The sequence below is a fragment of the Microplitis mediator genome, chromosome 11 (genome assembly GCF_029852145.1).
Source record: "Microplitis mediator isolate UGA2020A chromosome 11, iyMicMedi2.1, whole genome shotgun sequence".
In the NCBI taxonomy this organism is placed as follows: Eukaryota; Metazoa; Arthropoda; class Insecta; order Hymenoptera; family Braconidae; genus Microplitis; species Microplitis mediator.
The window spans coordinates 9714027-9734195 of record NC_079979.1 but is presented as its reverse complement, the minus strand read 5'-3'; the positions used below and the strand labels follow the sequence as shown (position 1 = coordinate 9734195).

General features: G+C 33.2%; 1 protein-coding gene across 4 annotated transcripts in view; it reads left to right on the top strand.

The window, feature by feature from the left end:
- LOC130677078 (uncharacterized) overlaps positions 1-20169 on the top strand; it is a 123148-nt gene that overhangs the window by 67735 nt on the left and 35244 nt on the right. The window contains exon 2 of one of the 4 annotated variants that reach the window (XM_057483666.1): positions 1102-1252. The exons of 2 other annotated variants lie outside the window; for them this stretch is intronic. The gene's annotated coding sequence lies outside the window, so the exon portion shown is untranslated. Of the gene's footprint in view, positions 1-1101; positions 1253-6367; positions 6545-20169 lie in introns of those variants that run through there. One more of the 4 variants, XM_057483667.1, reaches the window with a different exon arrangement.

Below are 20169 nucleotides of genomic sequence, written 5' to 3'. Positions count from 1 at the left end.
TAGTTAGATTTTTATGAAATCTACTAAAAGAGGAGCTGCTGGCAAATTCAATCAACAGCGATCCATCAATTTCGCACTTCTTCGGTAATTAATTAAATTTTTATTGTAATAAATTTGTGAAAAAAAAAACAAATTATAAAAAAATTGTTTGTTTTCTAGGTTCTTTATCACCACCTCCGACCAAGGCCCAAAAACGCAGAGCTAAAAGCGTTTCTGCTGAACCAGAGTGCAGTGGAGAAGAGGGAAAGAAAAAGAAGAGGAAATATACCCGCAGGAATAAAAAAATTCAAAAAGTCAAGAAAGATAAAAAAAAAATAATAAAAACAGTTTTTGAATGAAAGTAAAAAAAATTTGTAAATAGTTATTACTGATTACATTAATAAAAAAAAAATAATTAAAAAAATATCGTTTCTTTCGATCACCTCTCGCTTTATTTTAAGGTAAAATTAAGTATTTTTAACTTAAATTCAAGTCTTTAACTTAAAATAAAGAGAGAGTAGTTCGAAAGAAAAGATCGAGTTGTACCAATATAACGGAAAATTTATAACGATGGATGCCACTATCAGCGACCAAGGATTTCCATTTTTCTGGAAGTTAATTCATTTTCACGAAGAATTAGTTCAAGAAGTTATAAAATAAATAGACCTACAGCAAACGCAGTGGTCTACTATACATTATTATCATAATAATTATGCTATGGATGGTGACGACACCATATTTTAAAAAAATTTATAAGTAAATCGTAAAATTAGAATTTTCTAAAATAAGATTTTGGAAAAAATGTTTTTATAAGTATGCTTGAGAGTATGAAGAAAATTGATTAATAAAAATTTAAAAAAAATTATACCTTATCTTCTCATTTAATCACCTCAACTTTAAATATTATCACTATTATTATTATTATTATTCTTATTATCATTACCGTTTATTATTAATTATTAGCATTATTATTATCTACCATTATTATTATTATTATTATTATTATTAATTATTAGCATTATTATTATCTATCATTATTAATTATTAGTAGTTTCATTCTTACAACTCGTTGAGATTCTATTATTATCACGCAAAAATCATTTTTCACTATTCATGTTTCAGTAACATCCCCACCACTAGGGAATTCCCTCGGTCCCACCACCCGGACGGAGAAACCCTGGCGCCAAGGGCCGCAGGGTGGGGGCTAGATATGTCTCGCAGGATCCTGTCCCTACTACTAATGTTAAATGCCCATAAGAAGGGCGATTTAAAAGTATTCAAAAGTATTAATTAGTATTGAAAATTTTTTTTCTAATCACTTTAGATCACTTCTTTTACTGAAGGATATGTATTAATGAGTTGATACTTATATTTATTGCATTTCGGGACAAAATTATACTATTTTACAGTCGAAAATTCAACAAACATTGAATTTTAATCAATTGTCACTTTCAATTTACTGCCACGGTAATTTTCGCTTACTTTTGAAGAATGTCAGTCTTACCGTGGTTTCACTATGATTCCACGGTAATAGAAACATCTGTAGTATCTTGGGTGAATACAACAATTGTCACCGTTGAAATATAATTTTATCCCTGGAATCATCCTCCCAGGAATTATTCATCCCTGATTAAGAAATCTAATTTTGAATGTTTTGAGATTACGTAACTCTTAATTATTTTAAATCATTTAAAATTGTCTGAATTATTTTGCTTCCGAGTATAAATGTTGGATTGAATCATTTGAAATCATATTGAATTAAAAAATAACGAAATATCATTTTCTAATCTGAGATTATTTTAAATAATTTGAACGCTCGAATCATTTCAAATCAAATCAAATTAGAACACAATATTGCGATTTCTGGTCTCTCGGACAATTCAGAATTATTTGAAATAATTTGAACGCTTGAATATTTCAAATTAAACCAATTTAGAAAATAATATTGCAATTTCTGGTCTCTCGGACAATTCAGAATTATTTGAAATAATTCGAACGCTCGAATCATTATACTTAAAACAACTTAGAAAATATTATTGAAATTTCTGGTCTCTCGGACAATTCAGAATTATTTTAAATAATTCAAACTCTCAAATCATTTTAAATAGAATTGAATTGACAAATAATATGACAATTTCTGGTCCACGGCTGATTTCAAATTATTTGAAATAATTCAAACTCTCAAATCATTTTAAATTAAAATAAATTTAGAAATAATACCACAATATCTGGTTCCTCGGCCGATTTTAAATTATTTGAAATAATTCAAACTCTCGAATCGTTTTAAATTGAATTGAATTGAAAAATGATATTCTATTTCTGGTTCCACGGCTGATTTAAAATTATTTGAAATGATTCAAACTCTCGAATCATTTTAAATTAAATTGAATTGAGAAATACTATTCTATTTCTGGTTCCACGGCTTATTGAAAATTATTTAAAATCATTCAAACTCCAGAATCATTTCAAATTGAATTGAATTAAGAAATAATATGGCAATTTCTGGACTCTTGGGTGATTTAAAATGATTTGAATTCTTGAGTCATTTTAAACTAAATTTAATGAGGAAATAGTCTCGATTTATTATTCCACCCGTGGATTTAAAACGATTCAAAAAAATTTGTCGGATCGAATGCTACTTAACCGTTCTGAATTGTAAAATAATAAGTGAATTTCCAGTATCTTTAACCCTGCTTAAAAAATCCGATAGATTCTTATAGCTGTATGTATAAGGCCCTATACTTAACTATAGCACTTCTCATAGAACTCATTAATTCTTAACAAATTTCTATAGGAATTTATGAGAATCTAATGGATTCCATGAGATTTTCTAAACAGGGAAAAGACTTAAAATGATTCGAACGAATTTGACCAGAGAAAAAAATTATTTGGCTTGAAATTTATCTTGAGCCAAGGAATTTTACAGGATATGGAACGAAAATTGAGATTGTCTTTGGGGAAGTAAAAAATTTCGTTGGATTTTAAATCTTAAACAAAGAAAAAATATTAATGACTCAATAAATCTTTAAAGATTGATTCAACAGTAGAATTAGTTAGTTATAAATAATTTTAATCCCTTGATTTAATAAATGTTGTTTCTCACTGTAAAAAATTTATTACTTCAATCAAAAAATCGAAATGCTCATTAAAAGAAATTAACATTATAGAATAAAGGAATGCGATCGTTTGAATCAATAAAATCCCGTTCGGCATCCATGTCAGTAAGGCATCATTATGTTATCTGAAAAAAGATATCTTTTAGAGGCCAGACAAATGTTATCTTTTGGACAACTTTTTACGGACATCGGTTCATCGAGACCTAAAAGATAACTTTATGATAACTTCTGTAGATGTCCTTATGAGGCCAAAATGATATCTTTTTGTTAACACTTGATCATAACCTAAATCTATCAGCTGACGTTTGTATTCATATATTTTATGTTTAGTTTAGTCTAACCTACAAAATAGATATACGTGCAAAGAGTGTTTGATAAAAATTGTCCTTTAGAAAAACATTTAAAGAATTATCTACAAGTCAAAAAAATGGACGTTTACGAAAATTCTTAAATATTCCAATACCCTGATTAAAAACATTCATTGCAAAATATTGAAAAAGATGAGAATTGAAGCCTTCTGAATACTTTCTATACCCCAAGGTTTTCATTTGGACATAGAATTAATACATTTCGATCCCAAAATTATATAAGAATTTCTAAACTTCCGAGAAATCGGAAAAGATTCAAATGAATTGATATTTTTAATCTTTCTGAATACTTTCCAACACCACAAAAGTTTCGAATTTTAGAGTCACGTATGGGATTGAAAAAAATTCAAATGAATTGAAATTATTGAATCTTTATGAATCCTTCTCAATACTAAAATAGTCCGATATTTTGGATCGAGTGCAGGATTGAGAAGAATTCAAATGAATTGAAATTTTTTGATCTTTCTGAATCCTTCTCACTACTAAAGTAGTTCCATATTCCGGATGGAGTGTAGGATTGAAAAAAATTCAAATGGATTGAAATTTTTGAATCTTTCTGAATCCTTCTCAATACCAAAATAATTCCATATTAAAAAGTATTGAAATGATGAAAGATTCAATTCGTTTCACTACTTTTGAATTCCATTTTGAAAATTAGAAAGTATTCAAATGATAAAAATTTCAATTCCATTCAATACTTTCCAAAACCTCCGTGGGATTGAAAAGAATTAAAATAATTTTCAATCCTTTTCAATGGATATTTTTAATCAGGGTAAACAATTCTAATCTCTAGGAACCTCAGATTATTGAGCCTCAATCATGCCCCTGAATAAGAAAAGTAATTTAATCCATGTTAAGTGTATACCTATGAATTAGTCGATTAAAATCATTTGTAAATTATTTCGAATTGTTTTGAATCATTTCAAATAATTTTTCTTAATTATAGTACCAAACTTTGAAGTTAATGGCAAATGTCAATTGGATTACACTAAAAATGATAGTATAAATATTAATAGCGATAATAGTAGTGACAATAATGATCATAGTGATAAACAAGTTGAAGTAAATTTGAAGATTATTATGATTATTATTATTTATTTTTAGTGAAATGCTCAGGAGGTGATCCCCGGTAGTCCGACTCTACCGAGGGCCTCAGCTGAGCGCCAAATCGTAACTGCTGCGATGCTTCATCAATAAGATGATCAGCATGCGCAGCAGGCCAAGTTTCTTTGCCTTAAGAGACGGAGGGACCCGAGAATAACAGCATTTTGAATCCGCGATGCCAGAAACTCAACTTGCGCTGAACAAGTTGGTATTCTAGCCAGTGCAGACACAAACGGCTGCTTCATCCCTCCTAGGACGCCAACAATGAGTACGACAAGTTTGACACGGTAACCTGGGTGAAGTTTGCCAATTTCGAACTGGAGATCCTGATATATCTCGTGTTTGTGCTCTTCTTCAACCGTAATGTTATACTCAGCAGGTTCTGAGAACTCGATGACATAAATGTCTCGAGTGGTTTTATCGAAGAGCACAATATCAGGTTTGTTGTGATCTATTTTCCGAGTTGTTGCAAACGGCACGCTCCAATAAATACGGCAACGGTCATTCTCAACAACTTGCGGAATATCTTCTGGCAGATAAGGCAGCACTGGTGTTTTGTCGATACAGTGCGTATGTCTAAGGTGGTAATAAAGTACTCGCAGAGCAGTGTTGTGACGTTGAATGTATGCACTTCTTGCCAGCACAGGACATGCTGACAAGAGATGCATGAGCGTCTCTGGATGTTGTTTTCGCACCCTACACGAAGTGTCGGGTAGCTGCATCTGTCGTAATTTAGCACGGTATTCGAGGGTGTTGATTACACCATCTTGGCAGGTGTTACGTTCTGGCTTTAATTACATTTAAGTAAAAATTTTAGAAATTTTTTTTTTGAAGTCTCGAATTATTTATCCGCCGCGGTGGGCGAATAAACGGTTCGACACTTCTTAGAATCATAAATAAATTACTCAATCGTTACTTTGTTGGCGAAATTATTTCTTTTCACCGCCAACAATGTAACGGAAATCTCTTGCGATAAGAGAATCGCCGTGGCTCGCGAATAGTCCAAACTCATGACGATGCATGAGACTCGGGCCACGATGGTGTTCACCAGAGTAACCTGAGATGCAACGTCGCAATAATTAATTTTTATATTTCATTGTAGTCTGGATGAAAATCTAGAGCAACCAGTCAGCCGATGAACATCTTAGGCCCCGGACGTACGTCCGAAGACCCACTGGCTCCAATCAAATTTTTAATATTTAAAATATATTCACATTCTTATAATTAAAATGTTTTATTTTAATTCTCAAACCCTACAAAATACATAAAAATTAGAGATAGCTCAGCAACGGGTGCACCTGGGGTCGATTGACACCCTAACGCCACCAACCTGGTAATTTTTCGTATGCCTGGATTTTCCAGTATGTAACAGTGGTACTGTGACCAGGATGTTGAAAGCTCTCTCTCCCTCTAGGAAAAGGGTTCAAAGTAAAGGAAATTCCGCTGAACTACACTAATGCAAAAAATTAAAGGAGCAGAAAAATTTTATAAATTTTTCAGTGATTTTTGGAAGGCTGTAACTTGGTGAAAAATAATCATATCGAAATTTAAAAAAAATCATTTTACAGCTTGAAATCTCTAGTTTTTGTGCATTTGTTTTTTAATTTTTTTAAAGCTGCGGTTATTGCGCAAACATAAGAAATACCGCGAGACAAAGAATTACTAAATTTTTTTTTTTTTTCCGAAGAGCCCACGGACCGCGGAAAAATTCTTTCAACTAAACGAATGCATAGCTCGTTTAGCAAATTTATTCAGCTTCAATTTGGTTTTTTTTTAATCTCGTAGGACAATTTGTCGCAGAGATATCAGCCTTCAAACAGGAAATGATCCTTTTGGCTCTGATCATCGATATTTCAGGTATCAATGATCGCACAGAAAGTTAAAAGGTGGCGTTGAAAACTTGAATGAATTCTCTACAAGACCCTGTCATCATTTTTTGGAAAAAAATTTTTTTTTTATTTTTAACATCCATTAGAAGTAAGTATAAAAAATGACTTTCTTGGTTTTTTAGTAAATCAACCGCTACTCTGCAAATATCGATGAAAAAAATAATGTTGCCAGGGACTTATTTAGCTTAATGTAACCCCAAGACCCCTGTAAATTTTTTAATTGATCTATCAAACCGTTTTTTGGGAATCATCGATCAAAGTTTAGCTAAACAAGTAAAGGAGCAAGTTTTGTTCCTTTAATTGTGTAATCATAATCAAAATGAAAAAATTTTTTTTTTCGACTTTTCTCAAATTTTCGCGTTGGTGACTCAGCAAATGCAAAGAAATGACAAAAAAAAATAAAAAATTTCCAAAAAATGTCAAAAAAAAAATTTAGAACACAAAAAAAAAGCTTCAATTTTTTTTTTTTTCGATTTTTTTTGACATTTTTTGGAAATTTTTTATTTTTTTTTGTCATTTCTTTGCATTTGCTGAGTCACCAACGCGAAAATTTGAGAAAAGTCGAAAAAAAAAATTTTTTCATTTTGATTATGATTACACTATTATTATGATTACACTATTGGATCAAGAAATTATTTCTAAAACATAAATTTTTTAAACCAAGAAAAAACTTTCTTGGTCCCAAAAATTTTTTTTTTGGATCGAGAAGATTTTTTTTTCAATTCAACAAATTTTTTTTTTGGCTGAAAATTGTTATGTTTTTAAGTCAAGAAAAAATATCTTGAGCTGAAACGAAAAAGTTTTTGAACCATGAAAAATAATGTTTTAAACCAAGAACAAACTTTCTTGGGCCAAGAATTTTTTTATTTACCGCAAACAAAAAAAAATTTTCAGCCAAGAAATTAATTTCTTTAATTAAGCAAATAAATTTATCGAGCTAAAAAATTTTATTTTTTGTTTCATTTTTTTATTGAACAATTTTTTTTTTTTTAAATATTACAAACAATGCTGTGAAGCAAATAAATACTGCATCAGAAGCATTTGTAAGGGATAGGCTAGTTTCGCAATAAGTTAAACATTTAAAACAAATTGAGAAAAAACAATTATCGCTTAACCAAGGAATCGAACTCAGATCGATTCGGCGTCACGCGAGAGCTTTACCAACTAAGCCCTCCCAGCCTTTGTTAGGCTATGTTTACTTTGCCCACATATACTGAGCCACACTTGGCTTATGGTCAGTCACATTTTTAAATCCTAAATCCAGAATTAATATAACAAATGTTATCGCCAATAATTTAGAAAAATGTTAGTTCTGACATTTTACCAAAATACTGAACGGATTGTATGAATCATTCATAAATGAATTTCGACATAAAAATAAAAAAGTTAAAAAAAAAAAAAACAAATTTAATTACAAAAAAAATTGAGAAATTATTCAATATTATGTAATTACATTAATCAATTAATTTATTATAATAATATAATTTGGTTATTTAATTTTTAATTTATTTAAAATAAAAAGGTGGACTCAAAATCCATTTGCTGCGCTAGTGTGAGAAAGAGAGAGAGTGGGGAGTATTCATTCCTTCGGGTGCGAAGGAGGGAGCACCTATGAGTGAGAATCCAAGAGAAAACTTTCTTGGCTTGAGACTCTAGGAATCTTGGTTTGAGATTTTTCGTGTGATTGGTCAGAGAAACTACACTATACTCAAACCAAGAGTTTAAATTTCTTAAATCAACTCCCTTTATTTTTAGTTCGAGTTCGTACCGGTTATTGTTTCAAAACATCATAGTTTTTTAATTAAGTGTATAACTAGCTCGAACTAAATATTATTATTTCTTGGTTTAAGTAAGTAACATACTCAGATTAAGAAAAATTATTATTAAACTAAAAACTGCAAGATTTTAAAACATGTAATTCTATTATTGGACCAAGTATGAAATATGTATTGGCTTAAGAACTTTTTTTCTTAATTGAAGATTTAAAATTCAAGAAATTATTTCACTTCGTTCAAGAAATTTCCGGTTTTCATTCCACTCGCTGAAAAATTTCTTGGTTGAAGAAAAATTTCCTTGAGTCAAGATTTTTTTTTTCCTGTGTACGAGGTTAAAAAAAAACCAAATTGAAGCTGAATAAATTTGCTAAACGAGCTATGCATTCGTTTAGTTGAAAGAATTTTTCCGCGGTCCGTGGGCTCTTCGGAAAAAAAAAAAAAATTTAGAAATTTTTTGTCTCGCGGTATTTCTTATGTTCGCGCAATAACCGCAGCTTTCAAAAATTTTTGAAAAAAATGCACCAAAACTAGAGATTTCAAGCTGTAAAATTTTTTTTCAATTTCGATATGATTATTTTTCACCAAGTTACAGCCTTCCAAAAATCACTGAAAAATTTATAAAATTTTTCTGCTCCTTTAATTTTTTGCATTAGTGTACAATTTTCAAAGTTAAAGTGAAAATTTTTGCTACGGACTAATATTTTATAAAAATCGAACGGTGCCGCATGACAGATTAATTGCTACTGCCGAACAAAATTGAAGGTTAATTTTTAGTGAACTGATCAGTGTGTTACTTCAAAATATGCAGTGAAATATGTGTACAGTGAGCGTGTATTATTAAGCAAAGGATTAATTACTCCACTAGATCTTAATCAGTAAGATTATTCTAATCCATTTTACATTCCAATCCACGCGCAAGAGGCTTTCTAGCTGTCGGCAGAAATCTGTTTTTTTGATAATCAAATATGTTGTGCATTAGACTTAATAACGTTTTTTTTTTTAAGTGTTGCTACGGACTCAATGAAATTATCACATGCTTACATGCAAATATACGCGATATTGTGTGACTTTATAATTTTTTATATAACTTATTACGAAAATGTTCGTGATATTTGATTAAAAATATTCTTATAAGCGCCGCTGCGGTCTTAATAAACTTGAGACGGATTTACTTCAAAAATACTGCAAAAATACGACGTTATTCCGCAAGAAAATAATTTTCTAAAAGTGGTACTATAAAATTGTCATATGGCGTATCGTGAATATTTTTGTGATTTCGCGTTATTATTACACCTGAATAATTACATTCAGTATCAACAGTGAATTTTTATAAATATTATGTTTTAATTTGAAATGAAGCATCTTAATTGTGTTAATTAAATTTTTAATTACTTCTCTACTGAATGAATACTTTATAATTGTAATACATGCATAAGCTGTATGTAAAAACTAATTTTATTTTTATTTTTCTTTCTTAAGTAATAATTATTCGAATTTGACAATTGTTTTCGAAACGTCTACGGAGTTATTGTAAATAAATTTTGAATTTGGTTTTATTGTAGCCGAAACGTACATTGGTTGAATTAATTATGCACTATCATTCATCTGACGTCATTAGTAATGTGGTTACAATTCTAAATATTTTATTGACGAAATTGGAGGATGTTAAATAACCTGTCAAACGAATAAGTTCTGTATTTAAACGCGATTTCATATCGATTTTCCTCAAATAGAGTTAATCGATAATTACTGTGCAGGCCATTGTCATTTGTTTGTACCCTATAAGTATCGGTGTTGTCAGGGCATTTAGTCAGACGCCGAGAAGGGATTTGTAAACTAGGAATTGCAAAACGAAAGTATTTGCAATCTCTGAAAATAATTTATATCGGAGCGAATCCGTGTGTTGGTCGACTTCGTGGATTTATCCGAGGCGTTTTCGGATGGATACGCACAAGGCATCGAGATTAATTTTATTGTGGTTCGATATCATTTTAATTTTGAAGAACTTATTCAAGAAAGTTGACAGGTTACTTAACAAATTTGTTCACATTTATGAGGGCTATTAACTTCTTAATCGATTATTTAATTATTGTTAAGGTGCATAACTAATCGCTGGTGGCAGATAAAATATTTGGTTTAATTTGGAAACTATTAGTTTTTATAATGTTTCAATTATCAGTCACGAAGGCACTTGCGCTTATTCCTGATTTTGGCGGTTCAAGCGCAACTGTTCTAAATTTTACGAGCTCTTGTAAGAGAGAATGTTCTATACTACCACCAGCAAGCCAATGTATATTTTTGCTACTGGTCCGGAATAAATTCGAAGATTCTGCGTGCGACATAATTGAAAATGTATATTTTACTGATCTACACGATTTTGAAAATGTAATGAAGTCATTATTTGTTTCTCAAGCGTTATTAAATGATTGGGAAACGACTTCCAAAAACGTTACAGATGTGATAGCAGCATTATCAAAGGTTGAGCTCACCACTGCAAGAAAAAGCGATAAGGTTGAGCCTGCAAACGTTGTAACCGTGCAGCAGCGATTTTAAGACGTGAGAGTGCGGCTCTCTCGCTTCCATTGTTCTCTCTCTCTCTCTCTCTCTCTCTCTCTCTCTCTCTCTCTCTCTCTCTCTCGTATATTTTCTCATCTGCGAGTTCAGCTGAGTCTTGGCGGCAGTCTTAGCGCCGCAGGTGACCGCAAATCGGTCACTGTGCATAATTGGGAGGGGTCAACACGAGGTGTTGACCCAAGACGATTCATCAAGAGACGACACTTGAGTTCTAGAGTTTTTTGAAATTCTACATTGTTTTCTAGTTATTTCCATTTTATTGCCAAGCTCTTAAAATCGATAAGAATAATTTTTTTTTCGGTGCTTGGCAATAAAATGGAAATAACTAGAAAACAATGCAGAATTTTAAAAAACTTTATCGATGATAATTTCTAGAAAATAAAATTGTCTACAAAAAATATCCTATGACATTTTATAATAAGTCCGATAGTTTCGCCGGAAAAGTAAAAAGATCTCAAAATTTACTCTAACTTGACTTCATGCTCCAATAACTTTCGAACAGATGGATTTATCAAAAAATGATAAGAGACTTTTTTTGTAGAGCATTCAATTTCCTACAAAAAACTGTATTAAGAATTCCAGAATTCTCATTAGTCGACATGGTATAAAATTCAGAACGAGCAAAAACAAGTTCTTCGAATTGTATCAAACTTTGACGTCGATTATCTTGTGAATGGTTGAATTTATGCAAAAATCATAAAAGACCTTTTTTGTAGGTCGGTGAATTTGCTACAAAATGTTTAGAGAGAAATTTTCTGTGTCTTGATTTTTTCGGAAGTTATGTATTTTTTACCATGTTACTAAATGAAAAACCGAAAATTATAAACAGCCACCTCTAAATATCAATATTAAGAGCTCATATCTTAACTGTCAACATATTTTAACATACCCTTTCGATTTTTCAAAGTTCTTCAAAAAAAAAAAAAAAATAGTTGCTTAATATGAAACAGTCTAATATAAATATTGTTTATTGTTATTCGCGCATAATTTCTTTTCTCTCTTCAACGTGATTACTTACCCATCATTCATTCCCACTCGTCATTATTTATTCCTGCGCGTTTCGAGTCGATGAATTTCCTTGAGTTATTTGTAAAATATATATAAAATTTATTGTAATTTAAGGGGAAAACTGTACATATGAAGGGATTTGGTTGAATAAAACTTGTAAGTTTAATTTATATTAAGCATTCAACCTCAATTATCACCAGAGTCCTTTATTTAAAGTTTATTTCAGCCGCGTATCCGGTCAGGACGAGCCGACCCACTACTGAGACATACAAGTTTCCCGAATTTTGCGGTAACGATAACCGACTTAAATTTAAGAAGAAATTAATTAGTAATTTAATTTACAATTTCGGGAAATTTATTTAACTGTGGTTCTTGGCTATCGACATACAGTAGCCAGGGCCCACCGTTATATTTGGCGCCCAACTCGTGTTCCTCGTTCTGAAAATTTTAAGACCTGGTGATAGTTATATAATACCGATTTATGATTATAAAAATTACAGAAAAGTTCTTAAAAATTATTATACCCCTATAACCGTTGAAGAGAGAATTTTTTTGCAACCAGAAATTGTGCTAATTGCATTAGTTGCCCAAAACTTTATAAAATTATATTAAAATTAAGATAAATAATTGAGAATAAAAATTCAAAATTTAACGCGTACGAAAAATCGATAAATTCCAGTGGCGCCGGGTAGATAAAGCGAAACTCACCGGCTTACGTATCGGTCGCACGCGTCATCCGTAGACGAACAGTAAACACCGTAAAAGAAAATAAAATAAAATGAAATAAAATAAGCAAAAAGAAAAAAAAAAAACGGCTATTCCTTTTGAAAAATAATAAAGGAAATAAAATTTCTTTTCGTAACAGTGTCAGTAAAAATAAGAGATTAAGAATAAATAAAATTTTGTTGAAAAAATTTTAAACAAAATAAAATCTTAAATAAACAAATTACTTCTTATTTAGTTTGTACTGGTTTAGAATAAACCATCTTTCGAGTAACCGGTAATTTGAATTTATTTGGTAGATGAGTCACCATAAATAAATTACTCGATCATAATAAATTAAAATCTGTAATTGCCGGTCAATAACATTCGTTAAGACATTTGTTTGCGGAAGTTTATTCTAGAAGAATAATTAAATTTGGTATAAATTAAATAAATAAAATAAAATAATACTGTCACTGTAGGATTGATAATAATTATTCAAGTAATCGGATAAATGTTTTCCGGAAGTTAATTCCGGTAAAATAATAATTTTTTTGAGAACAAACAAAATAAAACTGTCATTTTAGGAATTAAAATATTAGTCATCGGTTAAAATAAAATAAAATTTAATCCGGAAATAAAGATTAGCCGAGTATATATTAATATCTTATAATTGTGCTTCGGCAATATTTGTTTAAATTTAAGTTTATTTGGGCTCGTAAGCTGATCATAGCTATCGAGTAGTATCAGAAATTGAAAATAAATTTTTTTTGAATAATGAGTAACACGCGACCATTGACGCGCCAAAATTCTAAACAACAGAATAGGCCGGATAGCGTGGAGGTAATATTTGACGGGGTTGGTTCAACGAACTAGAGTAACCAATCCAGAGTAGTACACTCACCACCTTCGACAACGAGTACGATAACGTCGAGTACTACCGTTTCGTCCGCGAACTCGACAATGTCGGTTCCCTCTCCCACGTTACCCAATATACCAAGCCTGGTTGTCACTGCAGGTTCGCCACTGCAGAACAGACCACTGGTTAGGCGTAGTTTAGGAAATAACTTAGGGACGGTACCAAGTGCCACGTCAATGGTCACCACGATGACCACACCGATCGTAACAACTACACCGGTTATAATAACGAATACACCGATAACAATTACTACCACATCGGGATCGGTTCGAACGAGTAACTCACCGGCAATTAACTCGAATGCACAAATAAACCAAAGGATAAATAATAACACTTCGCAAGCGTCTGTGGACGCAGTAACTCTAGAAAACCCCCCACCGGTACAATTACAATCAATTCAGCCTAATGCGGGACTCGCTTTTAATCCTGGCACTGCTCCAGCTTCCGCACAAGCTGAACAAGGGGTACCTCATGGCCAGGGCCTGGAAGTTGGGGCAAAACAATTAAAAATAAAAAGAGAACAAAATGCAGGCAACAATCCCTAGCAATAAGACGATCGCAAGCAAGTTTACGTGCATAGATTCATGTTATATAGCCTATATAAGTCAAACATCAAAACAAAAGTGAAGTTGGCGCAAAAAAACACAAAATTAAAATAGCAAAATCTAAAAATTTGATAGAATAAATACGCATCACTCATAGTTAGAATTTGAATTTGCAAAAAAATTGCATGTTCTGTTTCCAACATTTTCAGGAATTGGGTATTCTTCAGCGCAATGTATAGAAGTTATAGAGAAAAATACTCTCTACAAACAAGTACTGAGGTGTTTTTTACGCCAGTATAGCCTAGACAAAGTTATGCAATACTTTTAATTAGAAATTAAAATTTTTTAAAAAATTAAATTTTTCTTTCCTACTTTTTTATGGGATTGATATTTTGTGGCGCAAATGTGTAGAAGAAAAAAATATCCTCTAATAACACTTTAGAGATCATCAAATCATCGGGCTTGAATAGCTCTAACATCATGCTCACGATCTTACTCGCGATCTTGTTGAGAGTCTTGCTGACAGTCGTGCTCGCGATCTTGCTCGCGATCTTGATGGCAATCTTGATGACAGTCGTGCTTGCGATCTTGCTCGTGATCTCGCTCGCGATCTTGCTCGCGATCTTGATGGCAATCTTGATGACAGTCGTGCTTGCAATCTTGCTCACGATCTCACTCGCGGTCTTGTTGGCAGTCTTGCTGACAGTCGTGCTCGTGATCTTGTTCGCGATCTTGATGGCAATCTTGATGACAGTCGTGCTCGTGATCTTGCTCGTGATCTTGCTCGCGATCTTGCTCGTGATCTTGCTTGCGATCTTGCTTGTGATCTTGCATGCTATTTTGCTCGTGATCTTGCTTGCGATCTTGCTTGTGATCTTGCTTGTGATCTTGCTCGCGATCTTGATGACAGTCGTGCTCGCGATCTTAATCGTGATCTTGCTCGTGATCTTGCTCGAGATTTTGCTGATGATTCTTATCATGATCTTACGAATAGTATGACACTCTTGCTGACAATCTTAAAATTTTAATTCCTAATTACAAGTACCGCATAACTTTGTCCGGGCTAGACTGGCGTAAAAAACACCTCAGTATTTTTTTGTTGAAAATATTTTTCCCTTTTACTCCCCCACTCATTTGCGCCACAAAACATCATTCCCATAAAAAAGTAGGGAGAAAAAAATTTAATTTCTAACCAAATGAACCGCATAGCTTTGTCTAGGCTAAACTGGCGTAAAAAACACCTCAGTACTTTTTTGTAGAAAATATTTTTTCCTATAAATTCCACGTCTTTGCGCCACAGAATATCAATCCCTTAAAAAAGTAGAAAAAAAATTTTAATTTCTTTAAAATTTTTAATTTCTAATCAAAAGGACTGCATAACTTTGTCCAGGCTAGACCGGCGTAAAAAACACCTCAGGCTTTTTTTGTAGTGAATATTTTTTCCTATAACTTCCACTCATTTGCGCCACAAAACATCAATCCCATAAAAAAGTATAGAGAAAAAAATTTAATTTCTAACCAAAAGAACCGCATAGCTTTGTCTAGGCTAAACTGGCGTAAAAAACACCTCAGGCTTTTTTGTAGTGAATATTTTTTCCTATAACTTCCACTCATTTGCGCCACAAAACATCAATCCCATAAAAAAGTATAGAGAAAAAAATTTAATTTCTAATCAAAAGGACCGCATAACTTTGTCCAGGCTAGACCAGCGAAAAAACACCTCAGTCTTGTTTTGTAGTAAATATTTTTTCCTATAACTTCCACACATTTTCGCCACAACACATCGATCCCTAAAAAAAGTAGGAAAAATAATTTTAAATTTTTATAAAATTTTAATTTTGAACAAAAGGACTGCATAACTTTGTCTAGGCTATACTGGCGTAAAGAACGGCTCAACACTTGTTTGTAGAGAGTATTTTTCTCTATAACTTCTACACATTTGCGCCACAAAATATCAATCCCATAAAAAAGTAGGAAAGAAAAATTTAATTTTTTAAAAAATTTTAATTTCTAATTAAAAGTATTGCATAACTTTGTCTAGTCTATACTGGTGTAAAAAACACCTCAGTACTTGTTTGTAGAGAGTTTTTTTTTATAACTTCTGTACATTGCGCTGAAGAATACCCAATTCCTGAAAATGTTGGAAACAGAACATGCAATTTTTTTGCAAATTCAAATTCTAACTATGAGTGATGCGTACTTATTCTATTAAATTTTCAGAGTTTGCTATTTTAATTTTGTGTTTTTTTGCGCCAGCTTCACTTTTGTTTTGATGTTTGACTTACATAGGCTATATAACATGAATCTATGCACGTGAACTTGCTCGCGATCGTCTTATTGCTAGGGATTGCTGCCTGCATTTTGTTCTCTTTTTATTTCTAATTGTTTTGCCCCAACTTCCAGGCCCTGCTCATGGCGTTTCGTGAGGGTTGGTTAATAACAGATTTAATAAAAATTCTTGGTTATCTTTTCGTTGGTAAAGTCACAAAATGGTATGATACTTATAGTAGGCATTGGACAGATTATGGCCATTTTAAGCGGGAATTTTTACGAGCATTTGGCTCACATAAAACAGACACACAACCGTTAATGGAAATTGGTCAGTTAAGACCAGAAGCCGGTGAATCTTCAACGAACTTCGTATTCAGAGTACAACAAAAATACGGTGAAATGCGTAACCCTCCTTCCGAATCAGAACAGGTGACGTGTATACGTAACCATTTACCTAGAAGCTTATCAACGTTGGTATTTTCCAGGTCAGTAAATAATTATGATGACCTGTTATCGGTATTACACGAAGCTGCTGTATTATTAGAGGAGAATAAACGCACGTTTGAATCATCCGAGAAGTCGAACTCTAAAACAAAAGAAAAATCGCGTTTCTCAGCAGTACATACGTTACCGCGTACCCCTATTTTGGTTGATATGATGAACGGAAAACAACCACTCATTATTGAAGGAATTTGTGAGGGTGAGGACGGTCAATTTATTGTTTGTGCGTCGGCAGCAACGGTGCAACCTCCTCAACAAAATTTTTCATCCTATCGTCCTCAAAATAATCGGGCGCGAAATTCCAATAACGCGAGTAACAACGGCAGTTTTAACGTTACACCGTGCTCTTATAGTGAAGCTACTGCTGGTCGTAATTTAGACCAAAATTTCTGTTTTAATTGTGGACAAAACGGTCACACATTTGAGCAATGTAACAATATTAGAGTAGATGTCTGTAATTTTTGTTTTAGAGCAGGTCATATTAGACAGAATTGCTTTCAAGCTAATGGTGGTTCACCCAAGAATGGGTTTAACCAAAATTTTAATTCCCGTCGGTCAAATGGTCCTGCCCAAATTAATTATAATAATAGAAATAATAATAATAATCTTACAAATGTAAATAGAAATAATTTTGATTCAAATCGTGGGCAATCTAATTTTATAAACACTAACAGAGCAAACCCGAATTTTACCTCGGGCAATTTTAGAATAAACGGTAACCGCAATGATAGCGGTAATCAGTTTCAAAATAATAATCGATCAATTCCCATTTCTCAAATTGAAAATAATGTAAATAATAATCATAATAATGACCACTCTAATTGCGTCGAAGTTCAGTGCTGGCGATGCCAGTCACACTCAGTCGTTAAAAAACTAACCTCGCCCTCCTATTCCCCGAGGAGAAAGGGCGCAAAATCCAGAAGATCTAGAGAACAAATAATATGGGGAAATCGGAGTCCTAGTAGTTGTAATTCACACGTGAACTGGTTAAACAAACCAAATAAATTTAAGAACACTGCAATTAATAATAAAAATTAATTAAATCCGGAATCAGACGGCGGCTTGGTGCGTACTGTCGATCCGAATGTTCAATTTAATTTTGAAAATTTCATAAATTCTAATCCGGAGTCAGACGGCGGCTTGGTGCGTACTGTCGACCCGATTGAATAGCTTAATTTTAAAAATTTAATAAATTTAAATCCGGAATCAGGCGGCGGCTTGGTGCGTACTGTCGATCCGAATAAACAAAATAAATTACAAGATTTAATAAATTTAAATTTAGAACCTGGCGGCGGCTCGGCGCGTACTGTCGGTTCGTTTGAAGAAATTATCGATGAAAATTTGATTGAAAAAGATTTAATTGTAAGACCTGACAACGTAGAGAGTACTGTCGGTCACGTTGTTCTAACCAGTGGTGAACAAATCGGTGAAATTATATTAGAAAATCAAAGTTTGAATTTCACTGGCTCCGATATAGTTAATGATAATAAATTTGAGACTGAGGTCGATTTAATCGACCTACGCGGCCCAGCTACGGTCGGAAATAATTTTAATCCAGAAGTAGATGATTTAATTAGCTTCGAGAATGAGGATGATATTAGTAGTGGTGATAGAGTAGAGAATAGGTGTGTCGAGGAAGACACTTTCTTGGAATTTTGTAATATATACGATAACGTTAACGGTTTATCGGTTTTTAACAATTTGTCTGTCTTAAATGAAGATTGCCCTATTTTAATTAATTTATTTGTTTTAAAAGCTGACGAAATTAATCGATGGGAAGGCTTGAGGGAAGAAGCACAGCCCACGGTTAATTTACTCGATTCTAATAATTTAATTGAAGTTATTTATGGAAATTTTAATCGAAATAATTCTTATGAAATTCCTCTAAACCTCTTGGAAATTCTAGAAGTTAGTGATTTTATTGAGTCAATTGGTTCTGATGAATCCGAGGAACCAGGTTCTGTTAATGTTCCTGGGATACCTTATCTATGTGGATTGGAGCCACTTGAAAATAATGAGGAGACCGAAAAGACGTGAGAGGAAGAATTGGATCCAGGTTTTGAATCTGAAGATCCCGCGCTGACTGACTCTTCACCATCTTGTCCTTCATCCCCACGAGCGTCGTATTTACCGGACATATTTAAAGATAAAATATTACCCTCACGTATCGCAAATCGGATTGCATCTCGGACCAAATTTTATTCTGGTACTGGTCCAGCACCACCCATGATTACGGCACGAATACCTGTGTCTATTTGGATATTCGGGGTACAAGTAAACGGTATAATTGATACGGGAAGTGAAAGGTCCTATATCAATCGGCGAGTTTATGACCAAATACGTGAGCTAAGCTCTGGTTAATTACAATCGGACGATACGAACCGTCGGGGAGTTCTTCTCGCGAACCACACCGAATGTAAAACTATCGGCGGGGCTCCCTTCATTATTCAAATTAGTACAATAGCCGGAGAGCAATATTTGAGTGTCCTCGAGGACCTGAGTTATTCAGTAGTCCTGAGTATGGACTTCGCTCTTCAGTTTGGGTTATTGATAGATTGCGCAACTAAAACACGGAAATTTAAAGGCACTGATGAAAGTCATCCTTTTCAGTTAATAAATTGCAATGATAATAAAACTCGTTGTCAATCACTAACTTCCGATCAGCAAAAAGATTTCGATGAATTTTTAAAATCGGAAATGTCTAAATTCGCGGAGTTACCGAACCAAGGTCTAACTGACCTCGTGCAGCATACGATCGCTTTACAGCCGGGAATAAAACCCATACAAATCCGTCCATATCAGCGTAGTCCTGTTATATCGGCGGAATTAAACAAACAAATAGACGAGCTGCTCGAGAAGGGTTATATAAGACCCAGTAACAGTTTCTGGTCGTGTTCTCCGGTCATGGTGACCAAAGCCTCGGGTGATTGGCGTTTTTGCGTCGATTACCGACCAATCAACAAATATACTACTTTACCCGCTCACCCTCTTCCAAATATGCTACGTATCTTAAGTGCTTTGCATGATGCGAAATATATAACTACCGTGGAACTTAAGGAAGCGTTCCATCAAGTTTTAATGGCACCGGAGTCCATTCCTCACACTGCCTTCGAAGTAGAGGGTAGGGGGCAATTTGAATGGGTTCGTATGCCTTATGGGCTCGCGGGTGCACCATCAACTTTCCACAAAGCGATGGATAAGCTCCGCGAAAGGTTTGTGGATAGAGTGCATAAAAGAAATCTACCGAGGTCTTGGATAGACAAAGTTTTCGCGTACCTGGACGACTGGGTGATAATAAGTGAGACCTATAGTGAACATAAAGCTATTTTAACTCTTGTCTTCGAAATATTTCGCGAGGCTGGATTATTAATAAATCCAAGTAAATGTAAATTCGCGAGATCTGAGGTAAAATTTCTTG